This window comes from Electrophorus electricus, chromosome 6 (assembly GCF_041902795.1).
Source record: "Electrophorus electricus isolate QZ-2024a chromosome 6, ASM4190279v1, whole genome shotgun sequence".
NCBI classification, from domain to species: Eukaryota; Metazoa; Chordata; class Actinopteri; order Gymnotiformes; family Gymnotidae; genus Electrophorus; species Electrophorus electricus.
In genome coordinates, this window is record NC_137502.1 from 1,051,916 (window position 1) to 1,063,808 (window position 11,893).

The following is an 11,893-nucleotide window of genomic DNA, read 5'->3' on the forward strand; positions in this document are numbered from 1 at the left end:
GTAAAGAGAAGTAGGAAGAGTTATGGCAGGAAGAAACAGAAGAGACTCCACCAGAATCAGGTGAGAAAGAACAGTGTAAGTTTTGAGCACCCATGTAGTAATCAGTTCAGGGTCTATAATTTGGTCTGATAATTTCTAACCTATTGTGTGTGCTTGTGTGTACACATTTTATAAATATATACGTGGTGATACACAGTGGAACAGTAACACAGAGAAACTCTCCGTTCCCAGGTGTGCCTGTCTCAAGTGAGGGTGATGTGAGATCATTTTGTGTAATCAGAAGAGTCATCATATGAAAGAGACATATTCTGGTGTTCGTGGGGTTGTTTTTGCTCTGTTTCCGGGAGGTGAATGTTACAGCAGTCTGTCTGGATCTCTTTTGAGGGCGACGCTTTTTTCTCCTGAAAGAGCGACCCAGGTGGTTGAACTGCACTTGTTCGATATGGGTGCCGTCAAGAGAGATGATGGCATGCAATCCATCTGTTGTAAGCACTTAAACCTTTTCCGCATTTGTTTTAAGGCCATGCGACTGAGCAGTGTTGGCAATGTTCTGAAGGACGTCTGTGGAATAAGGTCGATGAAGAAGTGACCCTCATCCTTGCCATGTTCGCCCTCGAAAGCTGTTTCTCACAGCTGAATGTGGATTTGAAATTGAGGAAGATAATAAAGATCTTTCTCCACATCTGATCGGTTCTTCTGTAAGCTGGCGAATGGCAAATGTTTGTTTGAAATATCCACGTCCAGGGCAGAAACCCGCTTTCCCTGCTAGTCTGTTCACTGTGTTTTTGAAGCTTCAACTTGATGACCTTCATGAAGACCCTGTCTCTGATACCAGTTTGATACCGTGATAATTCTTGGCTGTCAACAGTTTTTCTCAAATGTCTGTTTTTGCTTCCTCGATCGTAAGCTCAGCTTCGTCCAGTGGAGTTTTGGGAAGGTCATTGGGTCGTGGCTCTGCGTTGCGATTGTACGGATCCTTGAAGAAGTCCTTCAAGCTTTGCAGATGTTCAGCAGGAGACTCTACAAACATTCCACCTGCTTTCTTGATGTTCTCGTTGGTCACTTTGGTGTTCTGAGTCCCTCGACCTTCTGATAGTGCAATAAAGTTCTGTGTTGGCCACATTGTTCCAGTTGAATTTTCCAGTTCTACTGGCTGTTGTTGTTGTTGGTCAACTGCACTTGTTTTCGTCTGGCCACCAGGTAGAGACAGATGTCAGATATCCATGGTTGTGTTCAGCGATGGATGGGCGCGGCACGGAGCGGGGCACAGGGGCGGGGCACAGGGGCGGGGCACAGACCAAGACTGCACCTGAAAGCCCTTCTCATCTTCATCTACGACGTCCTGTACTTCCAGGATTGTGTGACAAGATTGTGTGACAGGTTTGTGTGATCTGGAATTCCTGTCTATGTGTGGCATCCATGAGTTGATTCCAGTCCAGGCTGGGTTGAGGGCGCAACGTCTGCTTGGCATGCTGGAGCTTAAGTTGGATCTTGGAACAAACCAGTTGCTCTCCTGGTCTGAACGTCCTGCAGCGTTGAGTTGAATCGATTGTTCACCATGATGTAGTCCCATACAGCCAAGTCCTGGCCAGGTGTGTTGTTCCAGGTTAGCCGATATTTCTGAGGGTGTTAGAAACAGGAGTTCTAGGATAGGAGACACGGTTCTTGCCATCGCCAAACTCTCCTGTCACTGTTTCCAGGTCAGTTCTGTCCTTGCCAACATGAGTGTTAAAGTGGCCAGCCAGGAAGATCACTGCCGTCTATGGGATCAGAGCAGAGGCATGTTGGAGTTAGAGAAACCATCCTTGGTTGGGTCTGAACTGGTTTCTGTGGGTGCCTACGCGGCAACACTATGGACCTTGATGGAGCTGTGGAGAGTTTGGACCGTGAGACGATCTGATATTTGTTGGGAGGCTACGAGGCTGCTGATGGCTCGATTATCAACCCTAAACCCAATGCCAACTTTGTTTGCTGCTGCCAGAATAGCACAGTGTCATCATTTCATCAACACCTGGTGCTTGGATGATCATAATTCCAGATTCAGTAAGTTGATCAATATTGATAATGGCACAATCAATATCTTGCATTTGGCAAGTTCATGGGCAGTGATTTCTTTCTGTCGAACTCCAACTTTGGAGTGATGAACTTTGTTTCTGGACTTGCTAAGAAACCAAATGAATTCTGAAACATCCTTACAAGTGCTGACACCTCACCGGGGTGGAGTCAACTATGGGCCACTTTAGTCATAGTTGACTCCACCCCGGCGTCCTGGATAGCAGTGCTGGCATGTTGGCAGCCCTTGAGGTGGCAGCACTTGTAAGGACATTTCAGAATTCATTTGGTTTCTTGGCAAGTTCCCCAGTTTCCTCATACTGGTCACCTCCACAGGGTCACCTACTTTCTGTTTTTGCAGCCGGGCTGAGGACTGTCCTCGGCAGACTTCACTCCCATGTGAAAGGGAAAACAGAAGGTCAGGACAGCAGACAGGACAGGGGCTGACCGGTGGCTAATTCAGAGTCCACGACCTGCTATAGCAGTGATGGTGTCCTGTTCACTGACTGTTACCATTTCAAGTCTTTTGGGATATTTCAAACAAAATATATTTTGAACAAAAATGCACACGAATAATAATAAATATTCATAACAGTAATAATAATAATAACTGAATACAGTCCATGAAGATACAGTGTGTTACCGCTGGTATTGCCAGCAGTACTAGAGGAATGTTGCTGTATGGTGTGTGGAGGGAGAGAGAGAGAGAGAGAGAGAGAGAGAGAGAGAGAGGAAGAGAGAAGGAGGGAAGGAGAAGCATAAATTCTTTTGATGTGAGACACGGCTCTGAAGTCACTAGGAGAGTCACACGCCTCCAACCTGCTGCAGAAACAGCTGGGGTCTAATCTCCTCCAGATGGGCCCGTTGGGGTAGCAGCCCAGACGACTCCGCCTTCTTCTGAGGGATCACGTGTAACAGGTCTTTGTATGGAGGGTATGGAGGTGTGCCAGTACCGTGACGGCTCCACAAGGGCGGTGATGTTACTGTACATGTCAAGCCAAAGGCACCCGTGGGTCTTTAACCATTGGCCTTGTGTGTAAGGAACACATGTGACTGTAATTATAAACTATTATCTACTTTAAACAACATTAGCCCACACACGAACCACATTCACCTCTAAACTGTCATAAATCACTGTAACTTCTACATAATGCATTAACCCTCACACTACATCAGCATACATGCTACATTCACTGTTAAACTACATGAACCTACAACAATAACTACATTTATCCATAAACTATACACTGCTGTGAAGGTTTCTCTTGTGCAGGTATAGAATTACCACATATTCAACACATTATAATAACACAACGTTGTTTTCTCCACAATACAAAATTATAAAGGACAACAAGCCTTTCTTAACAGCTATAAATGTGATTGTACACAATACCAGTGTGTTTATGTGGGGGTGTGTGTGTGAGTGTGTGTGTGTGTGTGTGTGTATGTGTGTGTGTGAGTGTGTGTGTGAGTGTGTGCGTGTGTGTGTGCGTGTGTGTGTGTGTGTGAGTGTGTGTGTGAGTGTGTGTGTGTGTGTGTGTGGGGGTGTGTGTGTGGGTGTGTGTGTGACTATGTGTGTTTGTAAGTTTACGGCCGTGATGAAGACACACACAGCAGATGTAATTAGCTGTAGACCAGGAGGACAGATGAACAGGTTACATTACATTCATTCACTCGTTTCCTCTCTCTCACTATTGGTTTGTTTGACTGCTCCTTCTGAGCAGGCATATGTGATGAATGTGTGGGTCAGGGGTATAGATCTCATTGTGTGTGTGTGTGTGTGTGTGTGTGTGTGTAATTCAGAACATCTCTATATGTATGGCAAACTCTCCCTTTGAACGTCCCTCTGAAGTAAACATGCTCCGTCACACTGGGATGAGAGCTCTCTCACGCTGACTCCAACTCCAGCTTTAACACGAGCGCTTCTCTCGCCGCGGTAGATGCAGACGTCCCCGAGTTCTACACCCACAGCTCAGGACATGCGTCCCTGCTGCAGTTCCATCAGTTTTGGTGTGTTCTTCTACTTCAAGGGTTCTGACTCTGCTGGTTCTGGTGGTTCACTCTGCTCTGTCGTATTTGTCCTGTTCAAGCCAGTGAAGTTTCACCTTTTGATCTTTTTACTGTACCTCCAGTCTACCCTTCCACACACACACACACACACACACACTCACACAAACACACACACACACTCACACATGCATGCACGCACACACACACACACTCATGCACACATACACGCACGCACACGTGTGCTCACACACATGCATTCACACACACACACACACATACACATACACGCACACACACACACACACACACACATACACGCACACACACACACACACACTCATGCATACACACACTCACACACACACATGTGTGCTCACGCACATGCACTCACACACATACACACACACACACACACACACGCACACACGCACACGCATGTGCACACGCACACACACACACAGACACACACACACACAGCCCCTCTGCTGGATTCTTCATCACACATGGCTGGAGGAATTCCACAATCCATCCCGTGTGAGCCAGAACGGGAACATGTTAACTGGCTGTTTCCATGGGGACCGGCTAACTGGGAGTCCGTCCCTGAGGTCAGCACTGTGGGGGTGGAACGAGGGGGGAGTTATGGAGTGACAGATGGATCAGGGATCCTATGGATCTATTGAGCTGTGGTCAATCAACTGTTTCCAATTAAAGACTTCAAAGGAGTAACTGTCCACACAGTTTAGCTGTGTGGACACGCAGGTCACACGGAAACAGCATGTGCTCTGCAGTGCTTTCATTTCACATGCTCAGCATGTGAAACAAATATCCATTTGTACCTTTTATGGAAGGGCTTGTCCACTGCCATCTTGTCTGTATCAACACCTCACTGCATGTGTTCATACTGCGTCTCTCATCCATACGTCTTACCCTCATCACAGGTTTAGTTAGACTGAACACCAATAACCTAAATATGCTAAATAAATCTGTCATGTAAGATTAAAGTCAAATTATGAAACATTTTGTACTTGAGCAGCACAGGCAGTGTGTGATCTGTTCCATTACACTGGGAAGTGTATGTGATGAGTGTTTGTAGGTTAGATGAAAAGGTAAAAGGGTTAAAGACTAAATAGCTGAAGTCTTTTTGTCTGGGATCTTAACACACACACACACACACAGAGAAAGAAAGCGAGAGAAATGTGTGAAAGTCAGAGTCCATATCTGTGCTCTTGACTGCGTCCAGACTTCAGTGTGCTGTTGATTTCCCAACATTTACAGAGGGTGATGAGTTCATTCAACCTTATTTGTTTTATTCCGGCAGTAAGATTACTATCACACCTCATGATACATTCCAGTTGGTTAATGTGCTTATCTTTTGAAGACAACAGACAGACTAACAGACACAAACATTTCCAAACATCGATGTGGGAAGAACATATTTTGCTTCTTATGGAGATCGTATCAAACTATGCCTTTGATATTCTATACAAATGGCTACACCCTGTTTTGTTAACCAGAATAAACAGGAAGCTGCATCGTTTGTGTGACATAATTGGGCCTTGAGTAAGAGCTACACACACTCGCAATAAGTGCTTTAGTTTTTCTCCATAATTGAATGTTTAAGGTCACTGTTGTGAGTGGACTAGGAAACATACATCCTAATAAATGACTCCACTCCACATTTAAAGTAGCGTCTATTAAATCTAGCTGGTGAAAACATGATTTATGGCCTTAATTAAGAAATTCAGAAAACATATTTGTAATGTAAGGCCCCCTGATCTGCCACGGAGTGCTTTACCTCTGCTCACCACTAGAGGGAGATTACTAAGAACATTTTATCAAGTTTCAAAGTTTGATTTGTCGTACACAGTCACACGTGGTATACCTCGCTGAGGAGACACAGGAATACAATACATGTATAACATAATATGTATATATACACAATGTACAATGTATACGTATATATGTGTATATACAAAATGTTATCACAGGTATTCCTGTGTCCTCATACATTGGTACTTTACTGGTCATTAGTTCAAACTTAAGCTTTTTTTCATATAAATCAAAGCCCATTTCTGAATGCTTACACGTCTGAGGAGGGTATGGCTTCACGTAACCACGGCGTCGTGAGTTTCTAAGGCTGTTCAGCCTTCTCCCGTCATTTCACACCCATAATCTCAAACGTGGAGAATGAACCAGAGCCCTAGCTGGGGTGTATGTGTGTGTGTGTGTGTGTGTGTGTGTGTGTGTGTGTGTGTGTGTGTGTGTGTGTGTGTGTGTGTGTGTGTGTGTGTGTGTTCGCGCATCACCCGGTTACTGTAACTGTTTTAACAACGCAACCTTCTCTCATTACAATTGCTCCATGCTTTCCAAAGGACAGTGAAGACAACATTTACATTAAACATCCTGATAGCACAGTTGGGACACCATCATGTGACAGTTCTCCTGCCCCTATGGAGCCAAATTCAACCTGTACACATCAAGTATGTCGCATCAGTTCATGGTAATAGCTACTACTGTAGACACACCGTCCCTGTCGGAGTAAACCGGAGCGCTGAGATGAGAACTACATCAGAATCCAGACGCTTCAGACAATCTACCGTGTAATTCTGTAGATGATTTCAGAAGTGTGCAAACGCGTTTCAGCCAAACGTGTGACGTAAGGACTCAACCTTCTTAGAGAAGAGAGGATAAATATTAACAAGGAAAGAAACGGGAGGAATTTAGCATTGATATCAGTGTAGTATTTGTGTAGTATTAGCATTGATATCAGTGTAGTATTTGTGTAGTATTAGCATTGATATGTGTAGTATTTGTGTAGTATTAGTACTGATATCTGTGTATTTGTGTACTATTAGTATTGGTATTTGTGTAGTATTTGTGTAGTATTAGCATTGATATCGGTGTAGTATTAGTGTTGATATTTGTGTAGTATTTGTGTAGTATTAGCATTGATATCTGTGTAGTATTAGTATTGATATTTGTTTATTATTTGTGTAGTATTGGTGTTGTGTTTGTGTAGTATTTGAGTCGCATTTGTGTTGCATTACTTCTTCTGCAGTGTGTTCATAGGTAGCCCTGATCTGACTCACTCACACGGCTGTGCTTACCTTTGGCCTAATAAAAGCACTGCACTTTCCAGGATATTGTGAGAGTGAAACGTAGGCAGTTCCTGCTGCTCCACCAGGCGCGTGTTGCGCCGCTCTGATGGATGTACTGCCACTGTCATGCCTTTCTGATGGATCGTTCGAGCACTGTTTGTGAGTTGGGCTGCTTGCTGCATTAATGCACAGCAGAGAGCCTGGGGAGAATTACAGCATATCAAATACAATATAAATTAATGCGCAGCAGACATCCTGGGGAGAATTACATTTTATGAAACATAGTAGTGTGGCGTGTTCCGAGCACCTATGCCAAAAGACAAGCAAGACCCTTAATCCAGGACTTAATCCTGGAGCCAATAATCCATGAAATGGACATAGCGCAGCCTGAGGTGGACAGCCATGATGTAGTTCTCTGACTGGCTCACTCCTACATGCTAAGTGATACAGAATACAAACACACCATAATCTGAGTGATTTAAATAACGGTGGTCTTGGGCAAACTGTTCCAGTGTGTGTTAGATATTTAACGTTTAAAACATGTGAACATCTGAAGTTAGAAAGATCTGATGGAGGACATGAATGAGCTCGAAACAGTCAGTGATGCACACACAAAAACGTAGGAAACATTACCCAAATACTGGGCTTTCGAGCACCAGGCAGAGTGTCGGAGCATAAAACCGAAACACAAAGAAGGAGATCAGGACATCATTTAATATTTATAGAGTGCTGCTATTCCACTGTTCCTTCTCTCGGGTGATTTGCCCGCTGGCTATTACACATTTGATCATGCTACTATGCTACTTGGCTAGAGCGATGAATAACAACGTCTTTTATTCCATTCATCTCAGGCGCACGACTTCCATAAATGTCAAGAGAGTCCTGTCAGTGATACTTGTTAAAGAAAAATGCCCTCGTCGGTGGACTGCAGAAGCGTTTTATTTGATGAAAGGTCTGCACAGAAGCACTTCTTGACATTTTGGGAGTTTGTTCCTATGAAATACCAAACCAGCATTCGTCCAAAAGCTGGTTTAGAATTTTAAGCAAGAGCAGCTGCCCCCTAGTGGTGAAGGCGTGCACCGTTCACCAAACCTGCCCAACTATAAACACAGCAGACCTGAGAACTACAAACACGATTTATAATTAAACTGAACTTGGCCCTGACCGCTGTGCCAAGCAGCTCGTGCACTATAAACAAGTCTAAATGTCACTGTGACTGCATGACTAAAAGTTCAACTTTGTTCATTACGCCAAGCTGCAATACATTTTCTTCAGTTCAGCACACAATGTCTTCCAGAATGTACCCACAATATATCAGCATTCTCTCTCTCTCTCTCTCTCTCTCTCTCTCTCTCTCTCTCTCTCTCTCTCTCTCTCTCTCTCTCTCTCTCTCTCTCTCTCCTAATGGGAGTGAAAGAGTTGAATGATGGAAACTTACCTACCAGGACGCACAGTGACTACAGAGACGAATGTGACCCGCGAGCTGCCTGAGGCTGGCGGTAAAGAAACGGTCGAGTCCCACATAAAAGTCCCGAAGGACTCAATCCCACCGAACCTCAGCCGAAGGCGCGTTAGGTGGAGAGGGATGCAGCAGCCGTAGCCTCCATCGGCGCTGACCCGGGTGCGTCTTCAGGGCGGAGACTCCAGGAGACCCCAAAGCTCAGATGTGATTTTTTTTGTTTGATTATTCATATGGACATGTGGCATATCTTACACCAGATCTCAGACATAAACTGACCAACATTCTACATGTGAGGCTGGGCTCATGAATATTCATAAGCTGTTGGTAGCCTGCAACGACACCGAACACATGCAGCACTGATGCAAACTAAACCAGACACAGAAAACAAAAACAACATTATTATAGACTGTGGTTACACAGACCGCTATACTATAGAGACTACTGTTATACTGACTGCTGTTATAGACACTGCTATATTATATAGACCGCTGTTATAAAGACTGCTTCTTGTACAGACTGCTGTTATAGAGACCGCTATCTTATAGAAGCCGCTATGTTACAGAGGCCGCTATGTTATAGAGGCCGCTGTGTTATAGAGACGGCTATGTTAGAGAGGCCGCTATGTTATAGAAGCCGCTATCTTATAGAGGCCGCTATGTTATAGAGGCCGCTATCTTATAGAGGCCGCTATGTTATAGAGGCCGCTATCTTATAGAGGCCGCTATGTTATAGAGGCCGCTATGTTATAGAGGCCGCTATGATATAGAGGCCGCTATGATATAGAGGCCGCTATGTTATAGAGGCCGCTATGTTATAGAGGCCGCTATCTTATTGAGGCCGCTATGTTATAGAGGCCGCTATGTTATAGAGGCCGCTATGATATAGAGGCCGCTATGATATAGAGGCCGCTATGTTATAGAGGCCGCTATGTTATAGAGGCCGCTATGATATAGAGGCCGCTATGATATAGAGGCCGCTATGTTATAGCGGCCACTATGTTATAGGGGCCGCTATGTTATAGGGGCCGCTATGATATAGGGGCCGCTATGTTATAGCGGCCGCTATGTTATAGAGGCCGCTATGATATAGAGGCCGCTATGTTATAGAGGCCCCTATGATATAGAGACCGCTATGATATAGAGACCGCTATGTTATAGAGACCGCTATGTTATAGAGGCCGCTATGTTATATTTTTATTTATTCATGTAAACTTCTGTCATTAAAATTATTCATAGCATGTTTTTTCAGGTTACCTAGGACCTGGCTAAACTCACCACTCTGCAAACGGCCCCACTCAACACGGACTTAACACAAATGTTTAGTTGGATTGAGGCAAATTTGTATGAATTTACATTGCCATGCATCAGATCTGTATCAGATTTTAATACTGCATATGACAGTGTAACTAATCAGAATTGGAAATGTGTGATTTGGAATTTGGAAATGTGTGATCACTGAAACTAAACATGCAGGACTTGATCTGAGTTACTTTTACCTGTAGTGTGAACCTTTCCTAAAAGTTGAACTAAAGAACAAAATTTTAAAAATCACATTATTCAAAAACACAGAAATAAAAATGGTAAACATGCTACAGAACCAACATGAAACGTTTTCAAATTTGCATGTGAATTTGAGCTGCTCTTACCCTGGACGGTCAAACAGACCAAGCTGCCCTTCCGTCTCCCTGCATTGACGATACGGCTTTGTGTTTCTTTAATGTGTTCCGTTAAGCAGGAGCGAAGTTCTGGCAGACTACGGCTGTCTGGTCAGTCTGCACGAGGATGTGAGCTGGTCTTCATCATGCTGTTTCAGCCCTCTGTTCACCGGCAGCTGGCCTGCAAGTGTGTAGCGCGCTTGGCTGATGAAGACAAGATAGCAGGAGAATAAAGACTGATTTACTGACGTGAGTGAGTCGAGTAACTCACAGCTGATGACACAGATTTTAACAATTAATAGAAGACAGTTCATAGAAAAAAATGGTTTGGAATTCACGTCATTAAAGGAATATTTTGGGAAGGTGGCACTGAAAACTCATGGATAAACATCTGGAAGTGATGAGTTGAAAAATCCTCCCTGACTATTCACCAACTGGCTAATTACAAACCATTCACGGTGCCAGTTCTTAAAGGTTAATCATGTATCTAGAAATACACACAAACCGGTGCACCAAATGTTAAAAAAAAAAATGGACACACACCTGTGATTCACTTAACCAGTCTGGATCATGATTGTGTATTTTTAATCTGCTCTTTAATCTTTGTGACTCAAACACGTTCTTTAACCATAATCTTGAGCAACAAAGTGTTATTAATCCCAGCTGTTCTCTTTCAGACACAAGTATTGATAAGTATTACTGTGAAAAGATTCCTGACCTCCATCAGGCAGAGAGCATCCCTGTTTCTGTCCCAGGCAGGTTTGAATGCTCCTACCCATCACATGATTCAGAAGTCATTAGCATGTCTGGGAGGAGTGGAGCACTGTGGAAATGTCGAGCTTCACGTGGAGGTGTCGAGCACACACACAGCCTACACACACACACACAGTCTCCCACACGCAGCCTGCACACACACACACGCACACAGCCTGCACACACACACACAGTCTCCCATGCACAGCCTGCACACACACACACAACCTGCACACACACACACACACACACACACACACACACAGACACAGTCTGTACACACACAGCCTGCACACACACACAGTCTCCCACAAATAGCCTACACACACACACACACACACACACACACACACACACACACACACAGTCTTTCACACACAGCCTGCACACACACAGCCTGCACACACACAGCCTGCACACACACACACACACACACACACACACACACAGTCTCTCTCACATAGCTTGCACACACACACACAGACACAGACACACACACACACACACAGTCTTTCTCACACAAGCTGCACACACACACAGTCTCTCACACACAGTCTGCACACACACACAGTCTCTCACGCTTCATGAGGAGTTAGGGGTTAGAGGGTTAGGAGTTCGGGGTTCGGCTTTGGGTTAGGAGTTAGGGGTTAGGGGTTCAGGTTAGAGTTAGGGGTTAGGGGTTAAGGTAGGGGTTAGGGGTTAGAGGGTTAGGAGTTAGGGGCTCAGGTTAGGGTTAGGGGTTAGGAGTTAGGGGTTAGGGGTTCAGGGTTAAGGTAGGGGTTAGGAGTTAGAGGGTTAGGAGTTAGGGGTTCAGGTTAGGGTTAGGGGTTAGGGGTTAAGGTACAACACTGCCAAAAGGATGTA

The 11,893-nt window shown here is 44.6% G+C and overlaps 1 long non-coding RNA gene across 2 annotated transcripts; it reads left to right on the plus strand.

Moving 5' to 3' along the window:
* The first annotated feature begins 6,110 nt into the window (after nt 1-6,110).
* On the plus strand, nt 6,111-11,693 carry LOC145658531 (uncharacterized). 2 transcript variants are annotated; one of them, XR_014124106.1, is made up of 3 exons: nt 6,111-8,826; nt 10,357-10,525; nt 11,036-11,693. It is a non-coding gene; the product is annotated as an uncharacterized LOC145658531 (long non-coding RNA). The 2 variants fall into 2 exon arrangements; XR_014124105.1 differs by having other exon boundaries at nt 6,111-7,319; nt 8,012-8,826; nt 10,357-11,693.
* The last annotated feature ends 200 nt before the right edge of the window (nt 11,694-11,893 follow it).